Below are 22,610 nucleotides of genomic sequence, written 5' to 3'. Positions count from 1 at the left end.
GGCCAAGAATATCAGTGAACAGTTACAAGCTCTAAACTGCTACAGCGATGGTGCACTGCAGGCTTTAACCAAACTATGGCTGGTGGTCCAGTAACTCAACAGTATCAGCATCTTTATCTGTCATCAGCAGCTGCAGTTTCTCTGTACGTCTTCTCTGAGGTTGATGAAGTGTTGCCATTAGGGCCCATCTCCTGCATCCACAGCTGCATTAGATGCAGAATGGGTTGTGCTTGATAAACCTGGCATTTAGAGCAAGGTGCAGGCCCCACAGCGATAACCTACTGACTCCAGCATTAAAGACTGCGCCAATGGGAAGGACGGCCTACATCTTGATCTATTGCTTCCTGTCAGAGAATGGTATTGCTGACTGTAGCCTGTGTGTTATGTATTTCTTGTAGTACCGAGTGCAGACATGAAGAGTAAACCTCCATGGGTTAGCTTCTGGTCTCCAAAGGGTCCTAAGTGATTTGATGCTCAGGCATTTACACACACACACACACACACACACAACCTGTGACATTCATTTCCTAGCTTCAAATCTGATGGTTATGTCAAATTTTGAACTTAACGGCAAATAAAATATTTTCCTGTAAAACCACTCAATATTATGCAGCATGGTCTCTTGATCATAATATTTTAATATTTGAATGACTTTATACTCTACAACTTGATGAATTCTCTTTCGCTTTCTGAATTAAATGTAAAATGATTTTACTTTTAAAACAGCTATGAGCCAGGCATTCACTGTGTGTCTGAAAAGGCTGAGCAAAAGTAAGTACAAATAGAGACCAAAAAAAAAAAGAATAACTGAAACCTATTGTTGTGTTTGTAGACTCAGACTCAGAGAGAGATTAGCTGAAATAAAGCAATAAAGACTCTAATTTGTCCCAGTGCAGTTCTACCTCATCCTTTCAACCTCCTGCTCTTTCCTCCCTCTCCCTAAAGTGTATCCCATCTGCTTTGGGGACCTCTCCCCAGCATGCAGGAGTAGGATAAGCACACCATTTCCCTGTCAATACTTTGCTATTAGCCTCTACAGATCCATATATCACTGGGCTGTAGGCTATGAGCTTGTGTACGGCGCTCCTCTTATCTGAATGGCTGAGGCTGAGGTTCTCCTCTCTGCCCTGCACTTTGATTTATCCAACCAGTAGGTTAATGAGAGCTGGAGCCTGCCCCTTTACTCTTACCCTGAGGGGGTAGAAACGTGTGCACGTACAGGGGTGGAGTGTAGTGGGGGGGGGGGGTTTCAGGATAGTATCCTAAAATGCCAAAAAAAATTATTGCAGTTTTCTCGAGAGTTATCAGCAGTAAATTTAGATGATAAAGACATAAATGTGAAATAAAGATCTAAATAAGGAACTGTTAAATTATCATATTGTAAATGTTTAAAATATTGTTTGAGTAATGGGGATTCAAAATGGTCAAATTGATTCATTATTTAAACACTGAAGTCTTGCAAAAGCTTAAAGGACTAGAACGACATTTTGGGAGATGCATTTATATGCTTTCTTTCCAAGAGTTAGATGAGAAGATTAATACCAATCCCATATCTGTGTGCTGAATATGATGCTAGAACCAGGAGACACTTAGCTGAGCATAAAAACTGGAAACAGAGAGAAACAGCTAGCCTGGCTCTGTCCAAAGGAAACAAAATCCACTTTTCAAGCTCCCTAATGAACGTATTATATCTTGTTTGTTTTATTCATACAAAACAAAAAAACAACAGGATGTGGGTTTATACCAGGTTATATGTCAGACAATTTTTTGCAGCTAAGCAACCTGTCTTGTGGCACTAGTTTCATTCTGCTACATAACAAACATTAACATTAACAGCTATTTACTTACCATGTAGGAGAAACTTTGTGAGTTCAGCCTCAAACTTTATTCCTTTACTCACCAATAGCTGTCTCCAGCGATGGAAAGCAACCCTCTTGTGATGCTTCTATTTCTGTCACTTCTTTTCTTCTACTGAAGTTAGTATGCTAACCAGCTAGCCCCAGCCCGTCCGTCTCATGATACAACTTTACAACAGTGAGTCACTTTAGCATCACTGGGATGCCCTCAGTTCAGCGTGAGAGGATGAAGAAGTAGTGCTGCTCAGACGGCATATTATAACCTCTTGCCTGGAATCTAGGAATAGCTAAACCTGCTAGTAAAATTGATGGCAGGTAAAAAATAAAAAGCTGGTGACATGGCATGGCTGTCTGCACCCTCCACACGTCAACAGTGAAGCTGTTCAAACTGTGGAGAAAAGAGGCTCTTTTAGTTAGGGCTGTCAAATGATCCCTTCATCACGGCAGCTTACACGTTAACAGTATGCTGTGTTCCTTCATGTTTATAGACAAAATGCGACATGAGTACAGTAATCTCAGATAAAAGGCAGTCCTCAAAAGAGAAGTGTAGCTTTTTAACACTTCCCTAGATCAGCGAGTTACATTGCCTGTTACATCAGTGAGTTTATGACCTGCAGATATTTGGCCTAAATCCAAGAAGAAACTGTTTAATGAGCAAGCTGTGTCAGTGTCTCTTGCAGCTCCCTCTCAGCAGTCTGCCTGTATAGTTTGCAATGGGTGTGTGTGTGCGTTTAAAAGCAACTGAAACTCTCTATGTTGAAGGCATTTAGCTGTGGGATAGGGAAGGAGCTCAGGAACTCACACACAACCACAACAGGGGAAGACAAACTACTGCCAGATAAATGTCCTACTTAGCTATTACGCTGTAGTACATTTCAAGAAGAAGTCAGACCCCTCCCTCTGCCTGCTTTTTTACACACACACACACACACACACACACACACATGCACACACACACACACACACACACACACACACACACCTTCCTTGAAAATATCTAGCATATGGTTTTATGCTTCTAGCTTGCTAGCTTGTATCCCAAGGCCAGTTTCCCAGCTGGTTCCCTGAGAGAACAGAGACAAGGGGGGAGAGAAGAGCAGAAAGGATCCAAGGAGAATGAAGAGAAAAGGAGATATATCGAAAGTGATAGAAATAAAGAGGGTAAGAACAAGAGATATAGGTAAAAAAGAGAAAGAGAAGAGGTGATAAAAGAGGTGGCCATGTGCCTCACATCCCCCATCGGCCTATGGCAGATGTATCGTAGGTTCTGACTGTTAAGTACCTGATAATTAGTTTGCCTGTGAGGCATCAGTCATTATGTATCTGTAGCCACTAACAAGGGCCTATCAGGGACGACAGATTTTGTCTGTGATTTACACATAGTCTTACAATGATGATGCTACATCCTCCCAAATCACTTTTGTATAAAGTGTGTTGAATACACTACAGAAATTAGAACATCTCTGACTGAGAGACACTGGAAGCTCTTTTTTCCTAAAAGTAAAACATATACTTGAACTTGAAGGTGCAATAGTGACCTTCCAAATAGTAGTTTAACCTAAATAAAAGGAAAGCCCCATGTAAGTTTGAAAGACCTGGATGTAGGGGAGAACAGGATTGGTAGTCACACATTTTACTTTCATTTGAATCCCTCAAAATCTGTATCATTAATAGATTCCCTTTAAATCTGCAATGGAAACCTAAAGTGCCAGGTAAAAAATGAAGTGGCCTTACTCTTCTTAAGCTTACTCTGTTCAAAAGATGTGGACTGTCAACTATGTGTTGTGCACTTGTGACAACCATCCCTGTCGTTGGGTTGGTAGTCACACACTATGGGGTTGGTTGTACCTCTGTTATTTTAATAGGGCAATTAAAAGATGGAGGCATTATTAAAAAGTGAATTAAAAAAGTTTGATTTTATTAAAATGCAACAACCTAACACATCTTCATTGAGATACAGTGATATAAACAGGAAAAATCAAGTGTATTTTGATCCTTGTATAACAATGTACAGAACAACACATAGAGCTATAATTTGTCGCATGTGACAACCAACCCAGAAGAGAATGAGACAAGAATCTCCAACTGAGCTTTCAACAGTAATGCTAGGATTCACATGTTGTAACGTGGCTATTAAAAAACCTACTTAAAATATAGCGCTCCCCTCTGACTTTTTGTTCATAATCTTTTTTTTTTTTTTTTTTGGTAAAAAATTAGAAGCAAAACAGTGGAGTGCTGGATATTTACATTTTGACATGAAAACATCTAAAGTCTTCTCAACACATTGTCAAAGCATTTACTCCAGAAATGTCTTTTTAGGAGACCTTTGACCCCAACTCAAACCAAATTTCTGTATCAACATTTTAAAACAGCGCCCTCTAGTGAGCGAGGTTTGATGATCGCAACAAACAACCCTGTTCTCCCCTACTATATGATTTCCAGACAACAGACATTGTTCTTGTTTCAACAGGTCATATACATATGCGTTCTCTTTCTTTGTATTGATCAGTTCAGGTCCTCCTGGATGTTATCTACCTCTCAAGGACATCTCAGTCACAGTTTGTTCAGACACTGTTAAGTATTGACCCTGAGTCTGTCAATTCAGTGACACACAGAGACTGTAAGAGATACTGTATTACAAAGCTCACCCAGTAATGACGTCGTCATCATACGTGTTTTATAAAAGTGACGGAAACGTATAAAAACAGCACACAGTGAATGGGGGAAATCGTTTAACATTCTTCAGAATCATTATATTCACTGGGGTATTTTTTTCAAAACCTGTTCAACATCACCTACCTAAAACATTTGAAGGAGAGGAGGGAAAATATTAGTCAAACATAAATTACAAACCCTTATCTTTCTGCTCACACTGTAGTCTGTTTTTTGCTAGCAATAGCTTAATTTCATATGTTTTATATGAGTTTTGAATGAAGTTTTTTTTTTTTTTTGAATCAGCAGGCATTTTGATGATAAATGTTGCAAATCAAATTTAGGTTAAGTATAGTACAGAAGATTTTTAAGTGTAGTATAGACAGAAAGATGATACTAGGTCTTATATTGCTCTCCTGCAAAGAACAAGAGTGTATAAGAAATATGTTGAATATCGCAGTGGGACAAACAGCACACTCAGGATAAGCATAATTATTGTCTTACACCCTCTAGAATTAGTTCAGATGAAGCTGCAAGAAGCCATTTTGCATACCGCTGCTAATAATCCACCAGCCCTGCAGTCATCTTGAGTATTGCGATTGCTGCTCTGCGTTGTCTTTTCACAGTTAATAATTTGCAAAGCAACCTTGCACCCTGTCTTGAAAGGGTTAACATGACTCTCATGTAGCACCGCCTCAACATCCATCATGTTTCTCTGTAACCAGATCATAGCTTCAATCACTGGGAAGATTAGATAGTAGTCTATTAATCTCCCATATTAAGCAGATCCATTTGTGAAAGCAAACGGCCCAGAGAGGCCATCCTTTCACTTGTTGTCTCTAAATCTGATTAGCAAGCATAACGACATGTTGCTGAGGGTCACAGGAGATATGGATTGGTCCTGGCTGCATCTCCACTCTCACTGGCTGGGGTGTTGCAAGAACGAACAATTTTATGTTCAAGGACTCCTGGGGATTCCTGTTGTAGTCACCTAGTATATTGAACGAGCAAGATAATGGGGAGGGGGGGGGGGGGGGGGGGGGGGGGGGGGGGGTCATTTGGAGTATTTTCATTTGCAAGTGCAGTATATCTTGTGAAATTTCAGCAGAGCTTCCTCAGTCTCAGTATTTTACATACTCTGCTTTTTAGAAGAAAAAAAAATACAGTATTTCTAAATCTAACTTAAATGTGGTTGACATCTGTTCAGGTCTCAACACTTGTAATTTTAAGAGTAGAGGAAAGACACGATACATTTGCAAACAAACACAACACATTGTCTGGGCAGCTTGGATTGGCAGAGTGGCTTTCCAGATGGAGGTCTAAATAAAAGAGTAGAAGTCCAGTCGATGAATCTGTGCTGTGATGATGAATACGTCTGTCTTGTTAAAATCACCTGCTACAGTGAGAGCAGTGGAGCAGCGTTGGAACACATATTCAGATCCTTTATTTAAGAAAAAGAAACATCACAGTGAATAAATACTCTATTACCAGTAAAAGTTCTGTATTCAAAGGTGCAGAAGAACTAGCAGTCAAATGTAATGCAAGTGTAAAATTGAAATTACTCATTGTGCCAATTTATTAGATATATCACTTGACTATTATTACGGATGTACATGGAAGAAGAGTATATTAACTAATATATATATCATTAAGATGTTTCATCGAAAAACAATGCATCATATGTTCTAATTTTATCACCTTTAGTATAAAATGTATTAAAGAAACTACCTGACTTCTTCATTTAGAAAAGTAGAGAAGGTGATTTATAATAGAGTTATTTAAGCATTTATAAGGAGGCTGCAGGCTGATCTTTACACAGATTGCTGTGTGTTTGATCCGTGACCCATTCAGAGGTCATGATGTCACTGATAAGGATGATGATGAAGACTATGTAGATGATGTCACTGGTCTTTATTTAGCCTTCTTACCCCAACACACACTGGAAGCAAGCTAGCAGTAACGTTCTGTCAGGTGTCTGGTTTCTCTCTCTGACTTGGCTGGGACGAGGACGAGGAGGAGGAATATCTGGTTACAGCAGGGGGCAGCGAGCGTGGGGACAGATCTGTTTACTTGGGGAAGTTAATTGATTGGGAGGGAAGCTGGTGAGGGGTGAAAGGAAGAAAAGCGGTGGAAGGGGCAAAGAGGCGAGGGTCGGGAGGGTATTGATCATGCGACAGCTCCTGCCATAACCTCCGATATGCATCTGTGCTTTTATTGCACCGTAATGCCAAATAAGATTGTTTCTTGTAAAAACAGCAGAGAAAAACAACAAGTGCTCAATGAGGGGGCAAGATGAGGCAATTATTCATTAGGGTTTGGTTGACTCATTAAGATCAATTTTTACCTTTTTCATTAACACTTTGGCCTCAACAAAGGTTATGTCAGAGAACATATTCTTCTGTTCTCTCTACTAAGAGGGCCTGAATGGGCCTGTCAATAATATATCAGAACTTTTGATTTTTTCAAATGGCTATTTATCTGAAACAAATATGCTGAGCTTTTTGATTTTCCTAACTTGACAAAATTTGCAAAAAAAAAACAAAAAAAAACAAAAACAAAACGCACACACATTCAAAAGGAGGCAGCAGATTATTGTGCTGTTTCTCTCAGATTTAATCCATAAAATTTGATGAGTTTGTCTGTACTCTTGGAACATGTGACTATTGTGTTTTGGTATTTATTGTTATAAATTTTAATCTACACGTAACTTTTACCTGATTAGATTAAGTAAAATTAAATACATTCACATTCCCTTTAATTGAGTCATGCTAATTGAACTTGCCAAAAAAGAAACATTTTGCATTTAGCATTTTGGAGATGATCGCGGTATAAGTGATATTAGCTCTGCTCTGCTTTAACAGTGCCTGTACCTGTAATAATATTATCAGTGTTGTTGTACTTAGGAACTCTAAGAACTCTACACTTTTTGAACATGTATAAGTAGGTAGCTACTACTACAAACAAGCAAATATGAGGTCAGTCATGCGCATTGTGTGCATCAGTGGAGATAGAGAATGAAATGCAGAGCAGTGGAGTGCGGTCTGCATGCCATCCACTTTGTGTTGGATAGACCACATCAATTATTAAGTGGCAGGGCTGCTAGCTATTATTACAGAAAACAGTGGACTGCATCTGGATGCTTTTCCTCACATTTGTATGTCAATACACACCTTGCCCTCGTGGGCTCACCGACCACTGTGGGGCTCACGTGTTAAAACAAGGACATTCTGAATAGGTCATATTCACAAGGGATGGTGTAAAACTGAAACATCCAGTTGACAGGTTAATCAGGTGAGATACAGTATGTCTGAATAAGTGAAAAAAAAGGGAACATGGTTTGTCCCAGCATTGGAGGCAGATAGAAGTGGCTGTGTGTGTCTGTGTGTGTGTGTGTGTCAGAAAGAGAGAGAGAGAGATACTGGCAGACAGTTAGAGAACAAGAGCGAGTGCCTACAAGCGAGAACAAGGAGGGCTGGAGGTGAGGGGGAAGTGGTTGCTCAGATTTGTTTGCCATGTCATTTTTAGTCCTCGTCTCTTCAGTGTCGGCCCTTCCTGCCCAGATGGACATTTCTGTGTTATTCACTCTGAGGTTATGGTTTTAGATTGAGGGCAAAGCCCAGAGCCTGCTGTTTGTTTTGAAGGAATCTATTGTCAATACAGATGCAGCAGGGCTAGGATTGTTTGCAGAGTTAATAGTAGTTTGATGATGTCATTCTCAGTGACCTGAAGAGAAATTGACCCCTGTTGTGTGAGTATTTCTAAAATGCCACCTGCACAATTATGGTTGGAGTGTCCCTGGGCTGTTGTATGTAGGGTTTGTTTTAGCCGAGACAGTCACACATACACACACACACACACACACACACACACACACGACACATGCATGTGAACGCACACACGCACACAGAATGTGTACTGCTACAGTTTAATTTGCTGACCCATACCTCCACGTCCTCTGAAAACATGTTCGTTGAATGTCAGTAGAAATTAGGTTCCCCACGGTGATGATGAAATAATTTATTCATCACGAGTGACTTAGAGCATTTCACCATGAACCTTTTACAGATATGTATTGGTTCTTTTTTTGCCACAACATACAGTAACAGCTCCAAAATAAGACTTCTGCTTCACTGGAGTTCTTTAGACGGATTCACTTTTCACGTGAATGACAAAAAATAGGTTTTGCTTGCATTTACACATGCAGACACAGAAAGAAAGTTAATGCAGGCGTAGGCATAGAGGTATCCATGACAGACTGAGAATCGCATTCATCAAACTGTTGTTACACCTGCTCGTATGTCTTTGATGTAGAGCATTTAAAACCTTTTCTCCTGACTGATCAAGTGGTTTGATGGTAAAAACGCAGCTTTTCTTTCTTGTATTAGTTTAATCCTCATTGTTGTTGGTTTTCACAAAGAGGAAAAATAAAAAAAAGAAGGTAAGAAAAAGGGAGTAAGAGAGAAAGCAAAAAGAGCAAATCCTCCAGAGAGATGTATAATTCATGCTCACAACATACCAGGCATTCTGTGTGTTAGACTGTGTGTGTGTCGGTCCTTCAGAATAGTGTTTCATGCTGTAGGATGATCACTGTGTATTTGCTGTGAGTCCCTGTCTCCATGTCTTTAGGGTTCAGGTATCCAGCAGACTGGATTTAGCCCGGCCAAGACCTGAGCCAGTCATGGAGGGATTCTCTCTCTTCGCTTGAGGTGTGACATTATCTATTTCACAGGTGAGTGGTGACTTCCTCTGTGTTCATGTTGTATTCACTGTAACAGACAGTGAATCTCAGGACCCACATACGCTCTTCTTCAATATGTGTTTGAGGACATGAATAAGAACCAACAGGGCAGTCGATAATCGAGAGAGGCTGCCTGGATCTGGGGCCAGACTCACAAAATTAGATAAAGTATTTCCAAAAGTTTTTTTATTTTATTTTGTTCTTAGAGAGGTATCCGTTCATCAAAATTGTGCCATCTGTTTTTTAAAGAATTGTTTTCTTGATGAAGTTTTTACTTAAGTACAGTTAAGTACCTGATGAAGACACAATGTACAAAAAAATTAACAGTGTGAGGGTCTTTTTCATTAAAAAAGACCAAACTCCTCAAAACTGATACAGTGGACTCCTTTTAGTAATTTTAGCAGACATTTAACAATATTACTATATAATAACATATATAATATTATACATACTATAATATACTTAATTATCTTAGTATCATAAGATGTAATAAATATCTATGCCCTCCCCTTAAAAAAGAATTAACATATATAATAATTTATGTATGTATATATGTGTATATATGACACTTGTTATATATACATATATATAACACTATACTATAATACTACCTCCATCATTTTTCTTGGTGAGAGTTCTTTAAAAATCTGATCTGATGTTACATATTAGCCTGACATATACACTAATATACTGTTTGTGCAGTATGCTAATATCAGCCATTATACTGGCTAAGCTGATTTGTTGCTCAAGCTCCAAATGTTTGCTAACATATTGAAAAGGTCAGCTTGTTTGTTACTGATTACTTTTGTCTCATGTCTCATGGAAAGAAGTTAGCAAACTAAGTACTTATACTTATGGTCCTTTAGCTTCAAGGCAGTGACCAGCTTCATTGCCTTCTTCTATAGTCCGGTGCCTGTTGAAGCAAACATAAATAAAGCCAGCTTAAATAATTCTCCTTAAAAGTGCTGCTCTCTGGACAGAGCATCAGCGGGTTGTAGCTGAGGAATGGGGGTCTTTAGAGACTTTAGATAATTGCATTTGGGAACCTCTGTAATAACTTCTTAGGACTTCTTCTTCCTCTTCTCCTCAAATAACCTTTCAAGATTTTTCTTTAAACTACTTTTGTGAAACTGACTCCTGGTCCAACGAGAACTGGAGAGTGACCTATAAGCTCAAAAAACATCTGAACTTGCATCTAACTGAGTTTCACATTACACACAGTGTTGTCCCTTCTCACAAAGTAAATGTGCCACTGTTGGTAAAAAAAAAAAAAAAAAAAAAAAGTAATAATGGACTTTAAAGTCAGCTTTTTTCAACTTTTCCATTTCAGTGATTTCTCTGTTTGCTCACAGGGTGGTACAGATAAGCAGACAGGTCAACAATCCCATCTTTCATCTGGCTGACTGAGGGAGACAAAACGGGTAATTTTTGCTCATTTGTTCCTGAAAGTACAGTTTGAAATTATTATAATTGACAAGAACAACACACACAATCCTTTTACACTGTTATATGTATCCTGAGCTAAATGATTTCTAATGTATGTATACCTGTAAACTGTGGGACATGGCTACAGTCATCACTCCATCATGAATAATAAAAGGAGAGGATTCCCATGCGTGTGAAATGGCATTGTTCACAGTTTGTGTCACATCAGTGCATGTTTAACTAGGCAAAACAAAGGGTTTTCAATATTTCAGTGTGCAGGGACTGACAGAGTGAGGAGACATTGCTGTACTGCTGTTCTGCCTCCTCCTGTCTCGTCCTCTCCTATCTGGCGTCCTGTCCTCTCCTGTCCTCTGAAGAGCTCTCCTCTCCTCTTAGATTACACTGCCCCGAAAAACGCCGCCTCAAAGAACCCGTCTCCATCTCAGCAGCTCCATGTCAGACCAGTTTTTTGCACAATGACGCCAACAAGAATTGACTCACAACCATCCCTCTTCCCCATTTATCACTTCCCCATCTGTCCTGTACCACAGGCTACATTAGCTTCAGCGTGCAACCCTTTTAAGCTCCCTCCATTGGGTTTGAATAGTGTGTGCTAAAATGCTGTGTTAATCAAACCCCAAACAGGTACACCAGGGTTTGGGTCTCGGAGGTCCAGTAAAAAGGCTACACTACAGAAATGATTAACAAGGGGGCTACTGAACAGATGTGGAAGCAGAGACACATGAGGAACACAGACATTTAGAAAGAGGAGATTGTTTGAAGAATAAAAGGTAGTTTGGTCCTTTATATGTATGTAAGTCTTATTTGTAGCTGAATGAGCTCACACGCCATCAGACCATCAAGCATTTTTTTTCATCTTGTTCAGGTTTTTGCACTTGCTGCTGTGAGTGCAGCACAGATGGGGACCTCATCTGTTAGGAAGTCCTTGTGTTCCTCAACCACCGAGACGGTCTTTACTGCTCCCTACAATCCACTTTGTGGCCTTGCGTGGGGACTTGTCTGATTAGGCGTTGGCTAATTAGGTCTGACTAGCCAGGCTTTTAAGTTACACACCACCATGCGTGAGGCCTTGTTAAAAGCTGATGGATGGATGAGACATTAACTGTCGAGCAGGAGAGACACCACTGATGGGACTTTCTCTTCATGGCATAAGTGGACACCGTCAAGGGGCAGTGGCTCCCGGCCTGTTGGAGGAGTGAGAGAGTTCCGAGATGATGGATGGGATAGCACAGAATCAAAAACACATTCTGCCACACCAAATTATGTTTGTTTTTTAGACATTACTATAGTGATTGCTATTTGCTTGTGAATGTATCCCTTTGTTGAAAATATTCAAAGTAAACAGCACCATATACTAAGGCTCACAAGCTGATATTGCTTTTTTTTAAAGAGACATAACTCAAAGAGGTCAAATAAAATTCATGTGTAAGCCAAGACTGAGGTTTTACCTTATTGCTGCCATTTATCAGATTGTGATGACAAATATCAAACATCTACTATATTTAGATTATTCTGCTATAGTGTTATAAAGTTCAAACTCACAAATCAAATCATTTTACTGACAACATGATTTTTCTAGAACGAATGCCTTTAAATCTGGATACAAATCAGCCATCAAAGCACATGAGCAATGTTGTGCAAAGCATCACAAGCACAAACTGCACTCGTCAAACAACCAGAGAGGGATTCTTCAGTTCCTCTGAATCAGATCTTCCCACTGGTTGAACCTCTTGTCTGCTGATACAGTCACATTACCAGGATGGATGTGTCAGGCAGAAATCACACGACAGATAAGCAGCAGAAAGCAGAGACATGGATAAGTGACAAAAAAAAAAAAAAAAAAAAAAGCAGAGTAGTCAGATATTAATCGAGCCATTTTAACTTTGTCATGAGAACATTTGCCAGCTGCAAGGCGCTCTGCTGATGTTTTAGCCTGAGGGTGTGACAGACAGGAAGGGATGTTATGCTATCACAACGTTTGATCACCAGCGTCACGGGAGCACAGGTATCAGAGAGAGGCTCATATCTCTCACAGCTGTTCAGAATCTGTCGTGGGGCTTGTTTAGATATTGGTGTAAATGGGCTACGGAAGATTTAACTTTGAAGATATGAACCGGGCTCTTTTTTTCCTTTGAATCTCCTTTCAACAGTCATGAACTGCACAGTCAAGAGCAGTTTCTTGAAACTAAATAAACATGTGTGAGTCAACAGGGGAAAGAAAAAACATTATTCTCCAATGCTGTGTAATTGTGTTAACTGTGCATTAATAGCCATCACAGCACAATTACTTGGCTTGCACATAATGGAAGTCTAATCAATGTATGGATCCTGCCCCCTACTGTCAATGATGAAAATTACATCTATAATCAATTAGAGGGTGTGCAGTGTTGAGGGGCAGTATGCTGACAGGATCATCTGGATCCTTTTTTTTTTTTTCTTTTTAAGGAGGAAATTTGTTGCCCAGCCACCACAAATACAGCATTTACACTACATATATTCCAACACATTGTGGTTTGCAGTGTTTTATTTGCTGTTTTATTTGGACATTTTTAATGTGTGTAAACTGTTTCGTCTGAGTACATTGAGCAGAGAAGCTATTTGCAACAGATCTTCACTTCCAGTGATTTTACACGCTGCTTTTCCTTGTCATTCCCTCTCTTATCTCATAGAGACAAGTGTTTGGGATCTGTCATGATCATCCGCCTCCTGTTGTATGCAGGGAATACAGCAACCTCTTCTGGACAAAACTGAAAGTAGCAGAAAGTGTAATGAACGCAGGATAAAGGAAGTGAGTTACACCTGTCTTATCACTCTGTCTGACAAAACTGGGTTTACAGAAATTATGGCAACACTTCAGAAAATTAAATGGCAGTTTGTTGTCATTACTGTATTTCTGGCATCACGTCTCAGCTGGTATCTAACTAGTAATTTGACTTGAGAATTATCTTATTATTGCCTGGGGGAGTAATAAAAAGTATTTCATGATCAATGTATCTGATGAGTTTGCTGTGACGGTACACTGGTGAGCTAATCAGGCCAAAGGGATCAATGGAGTGGTTGTCACGCTGCCTTGCATTGCTTCTATCTTCGGATAACTACAATGTAAATGGCTGGGTACTAAAGGAAACCCTACTGGGATGCATACTAAACTCTGCCTGTGCTGCATTGTACACATGGGAATCTCTACAGACACTTAGCCAGTTCTTAATCAGTAGAGTGCGAAAAATAGGTCCCTATTACACAGCCCTCTCTGAGTCTCTTATCATCATATTTGTCAGAGCTGCTTTATTCATTTCCAGATCAGTTTCCTCAGACTGTAAACTTTACAGCCCTTGTAGCAAATCCTTGTGGTACGATCTTTATTGTTGCTGATAAGCTCTGAACCTCTTTCTTCCTCCTTCTCTGCCTCTTTTTTGTTCTTCTCATCTCTCGCAGGCACTAACAGCTACAAGGCCACCAGATGCTCTCACAGCCTATTTGTCTTGTCCCTTTCACAGACAAACTAATTGCTAAACAAAAGGTGCTGGCGTGTCCTGTCGAGTACCCTTGTAAATGCTTTACAGCCGCAGCCCCATTCTGCCCACTAGTTAAGTGCCTAATTATAAAAGGATCACAAAAGAGTCTGATTAGGGATAAAGGAGAGAAAGGGGAGGAGGAGGAGAAGGAGGAGGTTGGGATCCTATAGACTACACGGGGCAGCTGACGCAGTTAGCTCAACATAAGTGAAGTCCTGATGATTAAACTGCCTGAACACATGTAAAAACTGGACTAACTCTTTGCTATTGTTGTAGTAGAGTTACTGTAGAGGCAATAATGCGTCCTGCAGGTGTGGTGCCTGCATGAATTGAGTGATATGCGTAGACTCATGTAGATAAAGCAGAGGTGGTTAAACCTCTTTATCTGCAACTAATTAACTATTTTAATTATGGATTCATCCATTGCTAATTTTCTTAATCAACAGATTAGTGGTCTGGCCTATAAATTGCCCTTTACAGTTTCCCAGAGCCCAGAGAGACATCCTCAGATGTCTATTTTGTCCAAACAACAGTTTAAAACCCAACAATATTCACTTTACTATCACAGAAGACCTCTGTTATCTAATACTGGAATATAGCAACACTAGGTTACAACTAAAAGTTCTCATAATACACAAAAATATGCACCAGTGTGTACTAAACTATTATTGTATAAAGTATATTACACTATATTAGGGGATTATTATCACTAATGCATTGATGTCTATGTAGCGTTTTACGGTTTGTTCAGATGGAGTTTTGTTTAGTTAGTTTTTATCCTGCTTGCAGTTTAATTTATTTGTATAGTAAAAAGTAAAAAGTAAATAGCAGTTAAAGCTGGAAAGTAAATATAATGACGTATAATATAGATATGCTATATATTATACAATGTACAAGAGTAAGAAAACCAACAATTACTCATATTTTTGACACTAAAACCAGTTCAGTTTTAGCATTTTTCAATTTAAAAAAAATTATTAATTTTGTGCTGGTCAAATAATCACTTCATCGACTAATTGTTTGAGCCCTTCTGTTGACAGTTCAAGGGGGAGTAAGGACAGTTTGGAATCTAATCTGCAATTTAATGCAATCTAATAAAAGCTTTAAAAATTACAACAGAGTTGAATCAACACCTCCCTGACAGCCTTTGCAAAACCTGAACGTGATAAGCTTCACATTTCCTGCAGGGCTGTTGTATTGGGTTGCATTAGATTGTGCAGGTGTTGCTGAAATTGCAGGTGAATTCTTGTCTTTTGGAAACAACAGATGCAGAAAAAGGAAAGAAGAACATGCTTCTTTTGATGTGCACCTGTGTGTGTGTGTGTGTGTGTGTGTGTGTGTGTGTGTGTGTGTGTGTGTGTGTGTGTGTGTGCCTGTTCCTGTCTCTGTCTCTGTATCTGTGAAAATGTGTCCCATCACCTGCTGATGTGTTCAGGTGTGTGTGTGCCTGTGTGTGTGCGGGTGTACTTGTGAGTCTCTCTGTGTATGGGCCGAGAAAACAGAGAGCCCCTGACTCCCTATCTTGACAAAGTTGGGTAATTAACGACAGAGCCTATTAAAGGGAGAATATTCAGCCAGTGATAAATGGCTTTAATAACATGGCCGTGTTCTCTCTAACAGAGACAGATCCTCCCGCCACCGTCTCCCTGCCCACCAGATAAAACTACCCAGACTCCCATTTCACCACTCTCTTCATCTTGCCTTTTCCCATCGGCAGTCTCACTCCTCCTCTATTTTCTCCGTCTTTGCATTTTCTTTTCTCACTTTTGAAAATTTTGTGCTTTTCTCTCAAAGATTTCATCTTGCTGTTGGTCGATCGATCTGTTTTCTTCCACAAGTGGTGTTTTTTGTAATTTCAGAGTTTAGCGTCATCAAAACAATCTCATCAGACATGCTCAAATTGTATTCATGTGCACACGAAAGCAAATTGTGCACTGTCCGCAAAAAACAAAAATGTGCACAACGCTTATTAAGCTCCACCTTTTCATCTACCTGCATGCATGTTTGTGTTATTGTGCGTGTTTGTCTTGTAAAACATCATTAGCCTCTTTGTGTAGGGGCCATGCAAATTGGACAGTTACGAAGCGCCAGGACTGATTTATGTTTCCATGCAGCCCTTTAACAGGGGCTATGCTACTGCTTTATGTGTCCTGGTGGGTTTGGGGGCAAGGGCTGACCACAGGGGTCACATTCATCACAGCCTCATGTTGTGAGATTGGTCCAGATGTCTGTCCTCATTAGAACAGGCCACTCGGCGAGTGAAAACATTCAAATGGGTGAGAGTTTAGCAGCCGCTCATCCAAGTACAAAATCGAAAATGTGACAGTGTTGCAGAGAATTTTTGGGGCAGATGTCTCTGTGCATTTTATTGAGACAGTCAAAAAAAAAAAAAAAAAAATTGCATCCATGTGCAAAGCCATGCATATTGTTTTGGTTTTATTTGTACCGATTTAGAGACATACAGTACGTCTTTGAGTGAATTCAATTTCAATTATGCTGCTCAAAGCACTGAAAAACTACGCTGTAAAAAAATTTAATAGCAACATCTCTTGGTATAAACACAGACGGCAGCAGTTTTCATTGTAACTAAGTGCTCCTGAAGAAGTTGTCCCTATGAAAACTGTTGACATCTTGTTTTGAGAATAACATGGTGTAAATGAGAAAATAAAACCAAAACTATCTGCATTGCTAGAAGCTACGATGGATTCCTGAGAGAATATGTTGTTTTCATAATTTGGGTGAACTGACCCTTTAATGCTAATCTTCAGTTTGTGGTCCTCGAGAACCCTGGCCCTCACCGACATCTCAAAAACAGACTCAGCATTGTTTTACCACCTTGATACTCAATGACTTTAACTATGTTTTTTTGGGAATTACTTATAAACATGATTTTAAACTGATGACATATTTCAGAAGTATGTTATGATCCACAGCTTCTTGTTGGGGTTGGGAGTCTCAGAGGCATCAACTGTAAAACATGGTTAGATACACCATATGCATATTTTCATATGCCCCATATTTTTGATTGATGGTAGTGCTTTATACGCAGCACTGCCCTCCTCAAATCCCAAATAAGTTGTTTTGGATTTCTGCTTTTGGACTTTTAGAACTTTAGAAGGTTCTGGGGTCTAACTGACCCTGAAGTCACCTTGTAGGATAACATACTGTACATTTCTTTTTCTGTGAATGACTTCTTGACGGAAGAAATCTATATTTGTTTATATGTCTATTTAGCATAAACAATAAATATGCTCTCATTTGCTATTACAACAAGTCTTTTGGTAATTCGTATTTTGTCGCCTTTCTCAAATTTGAAAGCTCAGAAAGTTCAGCAAAGCAAAGGGTTACCACTTAAATAGTTTTTACATATTGGGTTTTGATAAGTTATATAAGCAAAGAAAGAGATAGAAAAAAATATATATATTTCAGGTACAAAATTGATTGTTTTTACAATTATTGTTATTATCATTTTCATGAATACAGCTGTGAGGGACACAGATATTGAAGAAGTCAAGACAATTGCAACACAATGGTGAAAAATGTGTGCATGGAAGAAAGAAGGATGACAATGAAAGGTTTGTTTTATTTGTGTGTGTACTTCACAGATTCAAAAAGGCGCGGGATCCAATAATGGACAAAACCAGAGAAACGCCATTGAAAATTGGAGTTTGCCTTTAGGTTTGGGCCCTGTTCAGCACACACAAACACACACACACACACCAACACGTATCATGTCAGGTGCCATTCCAACGTCCCTCTCCCTGTGCGCAGGGACCTTCACACAGAGGTTGTAGTATCAGGCGCTCTCTCTCACAGGACCAAAGGCAGCAAGTCCATTAAATACACATGAGAGTCTAATTAGGGCCCCCCTCGTGCAGCGGGCTTGGAGGTAGGAGTCATTGGGGAATGACACTGCCAAGACCCTGACACTCGGAGAACACGCTCTGCAAATTAATAGAGAATGACCAAGAAGTAGCTCTGTGACTGACTGGGACCTCTGCTTCCTTGGAGGCAAGAATGTTCGGTGGTGATTGCTCTCATTAAATTTGTTATAGCAATATAATTATAAAAATATGTCTGGAAAATGCAATGATTCTTGGTGTGTGGTTAGTTTGCATACTATGGTAAATTTGATATGAATGTTTAATACTTATATGGTTCGTGTGACCTTTAAACGAGACCAGGGAGAAGGCATTGTTGAGTGTGTTTTTTAGTTTGTGGCCTCATTTTACCCATTAAACATCTCTGTTGTTGTCTTCATGTGAATGATAGTCAACCATCTTGAACGAGATTAACATAACTGATCATTTTGCTAATTTGTTCTGAACTCAAGCAGGAAAAAGGAACTCAACTATATTTCCCATTATAATTAGGTTGATAATAACGTTGGGTGAATTATTGCACTTTTGTTATTCAGGAGGAAAGTCTTTCCTCTGCTGCGTGTCAGATGAGATATTAGTGTGGACATAATTCTTATTCTGGCAGCAGCACGGTGACTGATATTATTTAAATTACACCTCCTTGGGCAAAGTATTCGGAAATACTTTGCAGATGGGAATTCATCACAAAATGGTGCTGAGAAAATGAGGGACATCAGGGTTTGATTACACTGACAAAAATGTCTTTTTTTTTTTCGAGGGGGAAATGATGAATGTTGTTAACAACAGACTGAGGTGCAGAATCCACTGGAAACTGGCTGCATCTCCCTATATCCTTCCGTCCTGATGTATTTCCGCACATCTGTCCATTTCCTGTAATTGATAGATGCATAATAGATGTATAGATGTTGAATCAAAGTGGATTTAATGTGGCTTTTCTGCCACCGATCAACAGGAAAAGGCCCTTTATGTCAAAGTGAAAGCGGAGTTCTACACCGTGATCTAAATTAACAACAAGTATAAAATACAAAGTACTTGTTTCACGACCTCTAAGTCAGTATTTAGTAGATGCAGCCTTGCCTGCGATTTCAGCCATGACTGTGTGGACAGGTGTCAATCAACTGTCATCTGGACACTCTGCATTCTTCTTTGCAAAAACTGCTCAGGCTCTGTCAAGTTGCAGGTTAATTGTGAATGAATGGTCTTCTTCAAGTTCAGCCACAAATTCTTGATTTGGATTGAGATCTAGGCTTTGACTCAGCCACTCCATGACAGTACCACTTTTGTTTTAAAGCAGCTATAATCACCATTTTTATGAACGCATGATGTGATATGATGCATCAAACGACAATGTGAAAGGGGTCACTTGTAGTGATGAACCTATGAGATGAGAATTATCACCCTAATCTGCTGCTACCACCAGCTTTACAGAGCTTTATAGTGAGTCCCAGCTTTACTGTTCACCACAGCTTTGTTTTTTCCTGCTCAGCACCAAATAGCAGACAGACACAGCAACTTACTGGTGAACACAATTAGCAAGTCAAGAGTCAGATTTTGCCCTCAGGACAAAAACATAGCTAAAATAGAGTGAATATTGGACTTACATTCTCAAGGTGGACACAAACATGACTCCAATGACGATAATGTTGCTCCATAACTGCTGGATGTGTAAATAAGCAACTGCTTGCTAACAGGTTTGCCATGTCCGTATAAAAGGCAATAGTCTGTCAGTGTGAACAGCTAGTGCCATAAGTTGACAAAATAAACAGTTCTTACAGGTTTAAGTCATTCTTGTGTAGCTTTTGCTTTATGCTTGGGCTTCTATCTGAAAAACAAGCTGCAGGTTTCTTGCAGACTTCATCAGCGTTTCCTCCATGATTTCCCTGTATTTTGCTGCACCTTGCTTTATTGTACCCCCTGCCTGCTGCAGAGAAGCCCTACAATCAACTGAAACCCCTTGACTTCACACACATGATCCCAACTTACTCTGTCTTATTAAAGGGGGTAAATACTTATTCAGAAATGAATGTCGTATTTTATATTAAATATAAAAATCAAATTTTGTAATTGATTTAGACCACTTTTAAGAGAATTGTTTTCATTTTGGCATTAGAGGTCTGTTTTGGCTGATCAGTGCCAAAGAGGACACATTAAATCCACTTTGATACTGTGTTGTAAAACCATAAAACATGAAAACACTTAAGAGGGATGAATGGCTTTTATATGCACTATAGACAGAGAGAGAGAGACCGACGTCAGTGTAACATGTCTCACCTGTTCAGTTGGTGTCATGTTGTGTATCTGTGAACTGCAGCAGCCTCCCACACTTCTCTCCACCCCGCTGCTCCACTCTGACTCTGTTCTCCTCTGCTGTCACAGCTTTGGCCTTTAAGCTTGGCACTGTTACCATTTTAACAAGAGCGTCATTAACGTCATCTTGCTGAGCGCTCCGTCGCAGTGACTGACAGCTGTTTTGACACTCTCTGCCTCATCAACTAGACACACACACATGCAGTTGGAGGGCTGACTTACAATAATGCAGTACTAAAAATGTCAGCAGCTCCATTGAACTTTATTGGTTTTAAAGCCAGTGGCTAAGGATTTTTTTTTTTACGGCCAACTTCTTTAAATATCTTACAGTGAGATAGTGCTGTCTAAATTGTATCATACATTATAAACTTCTACAAGTATATGGCTGCAGTAGCAACACATATGCTCACTCTTTATGGCACACAATTCAATGTAAATTCTTATGCAGATAATATACTTGTCCTCATTTGCGGACCACTACTGTATGTTCACACAGATGGGAAAATGTCCTTCGGTCTACAACGGCCCGTTTCTATTTGCCTTTAAAATGCCAATATATCTGACACATGCCTCTTCTAAGCATAGAGTTGCAAATTGACTGAACTTTAACCTCACATCTCTAGCCAGCAAGCCATAATCCAACGCCAACCCACACCTTTTGGTTTCTAATGCTGTTCTATTACCATGCCATAACTCAAATTACAGTGTAATGGGCTGCTGTTAGCCTTTTTAACATAAACCTGCCATTCTCCGAATATTACAGCCACTTATGAGGAAGGTTTATGTGTCTAGGTAGTTCTGCACTTTGGTAATAACTGTTCTCAATCTTGTCTCTCTGTTCCTTTATGGACTGTATGATTGTAAGTCTGCCTGACAATAACCACCAATATATCAAGTGTCTAGCTACAGCATCTCATTAGTCCTGACTTTTTGAATTACTCAGAAGATATCAGCATTGTGAAAAGAAAAAAGAAAAAAAAAACGAAATAAGATTGTCATAAATAATCCCCTAAAAACAATCACAACTGCCACAAAACAGGCTTCATGCCATTTCACCAACATATTTAATATTTCACTATGAAGAGAACTCAGATTCCCAAAGTACCCAAAATGAATTACATTGTGGATTATCATGTAATTATGGATCTTTCCAAAGTCTGATAGAGCAGGAAAATTGAGCTCTGAATATTTCATAATGCATAGCACCATCTTTGTTGAGGAAATTATTTAGGGATAGCATGCTCATTTGCAGAATGGGCAAAGGTTCATTGTGAGGCACCAGAGTGCAGTAATTGGAAATCTCCAGTGATTCAAAGCAGTCATTCAAGGATGAGCATGTCTGCGCGATAACTGTGCACGCAGTACACCATTAATCCTCAGTCAGACACCCAAAAACTATCAAGTGCCATCCACACCTATCAAGCTGTTTCCATATAGCTTATTTGTGTATATAAATCACACGCATACAACAAATGTGACAAATGTGCACTTTGTGGGTTTTTTTCTGCAGATCCTTCCAACCTCAGCCACCACCAACACAGCCAAGAAACGGTAACTCATGCATCGTCTTACCTGTGATTTAGATTTGAAGCACAAAATTGAAGCATTTCTTAAAACAAGCATGGATTCTTTAAGAAATGTGAGTAAAGATAATGTTCCAACAGGTACACTGATATCAGTGTCAGACAGTGATAACAATTTTAGTACATATCATGAAATGATAACAACATTAACAAGGAAAACAAAACAACCAAACAACTTAAGCTTGGACAAATTACACACTTACATGAACACTCACGACTGGGATGTAAAAGAATAATTTTGTCGCCTCTAGAAAACATATGAAGAAATGCCAGTTTTGAAAAATGTCATCTTTAAAAGGCAAATCTAAATGTCAGAGAGACAGATACTTTACACATAGAGAGCGCTGCCTTCTGGGCGTAACACAGAAAGGCGTGAGAATAATATTTTTTCCCAGTTGAAATGAACTGCAATTACTCGGCATCAAGCATATAAAGCAGCACACTCACATTCACACTCACATAGCCTGAAGAGGAGCGTGGTCACTGTTTGCAACATTACTCAGGGAATCAAAAAAAGAAAGCACAACAAAAGCGAAAAAAAAAGGAAAAAAAAGTTTATTTTTTATGTCAGAGGAAAAACAGACACTTTACTATATTATGATTTACAGTGTGCTACTGAGATGTTATGAAAT

General features: G+C 39.4%; 1 long non-coding RNA gene across 2 annotated transcripts in view; it reads left to right on the top strand.

Moving 5' to 3' along the window:
- Window positions 1-19,693, top strand: part of LOC139628164 (uncharacterized) — a 29,463-nt gene extending 9,770 nt beyond the window's left edge. For both annotated transcript variants that reach the window (XR_011692705.1, XR_011692704.1), the window contains exons 4-7: window positions 9,135-9,237; window positions 10,599-10,667; window positions 13,362-13,480; window positions 17,813-19,693. This is a non-coding gene — a long non-coding RNA (uncharacterized lncRNA). The remainder of the gene's footprint in view (window positions 1-9,134; window positions 9,238-10,598; window positions 10,668-13,361; window positions 13,481-17,812) is intronic.
- The last annotated feature ends 2,917 nt before the right edge of the window (window positions 19,694-22,610 follow it).

The sequence above is a fragment of the Trachinotus anak genome, unplaced genomic scaffold (genome assembly GCF_046630095.1).
Source record: "Trachinotus anak isolate AG129_WGS33_773 ecotype Australia unplaced genomic scaffold, CSIRO_AGI_Tana_v1 ptg000011l, whole genome shotgun sequence".
NCBI classification, from domain to species: domain Eukaryota; kingdom Metazoa; phylum Chordata; class Actinopteri; order Carangiformes; family Carangidae; genus Trachinotus; species Trachinotus anak.
Note: the sequence above shows the minus strand (reverse complement) of the source record. Positions and strands in the feature narration are given on the sequence as shown.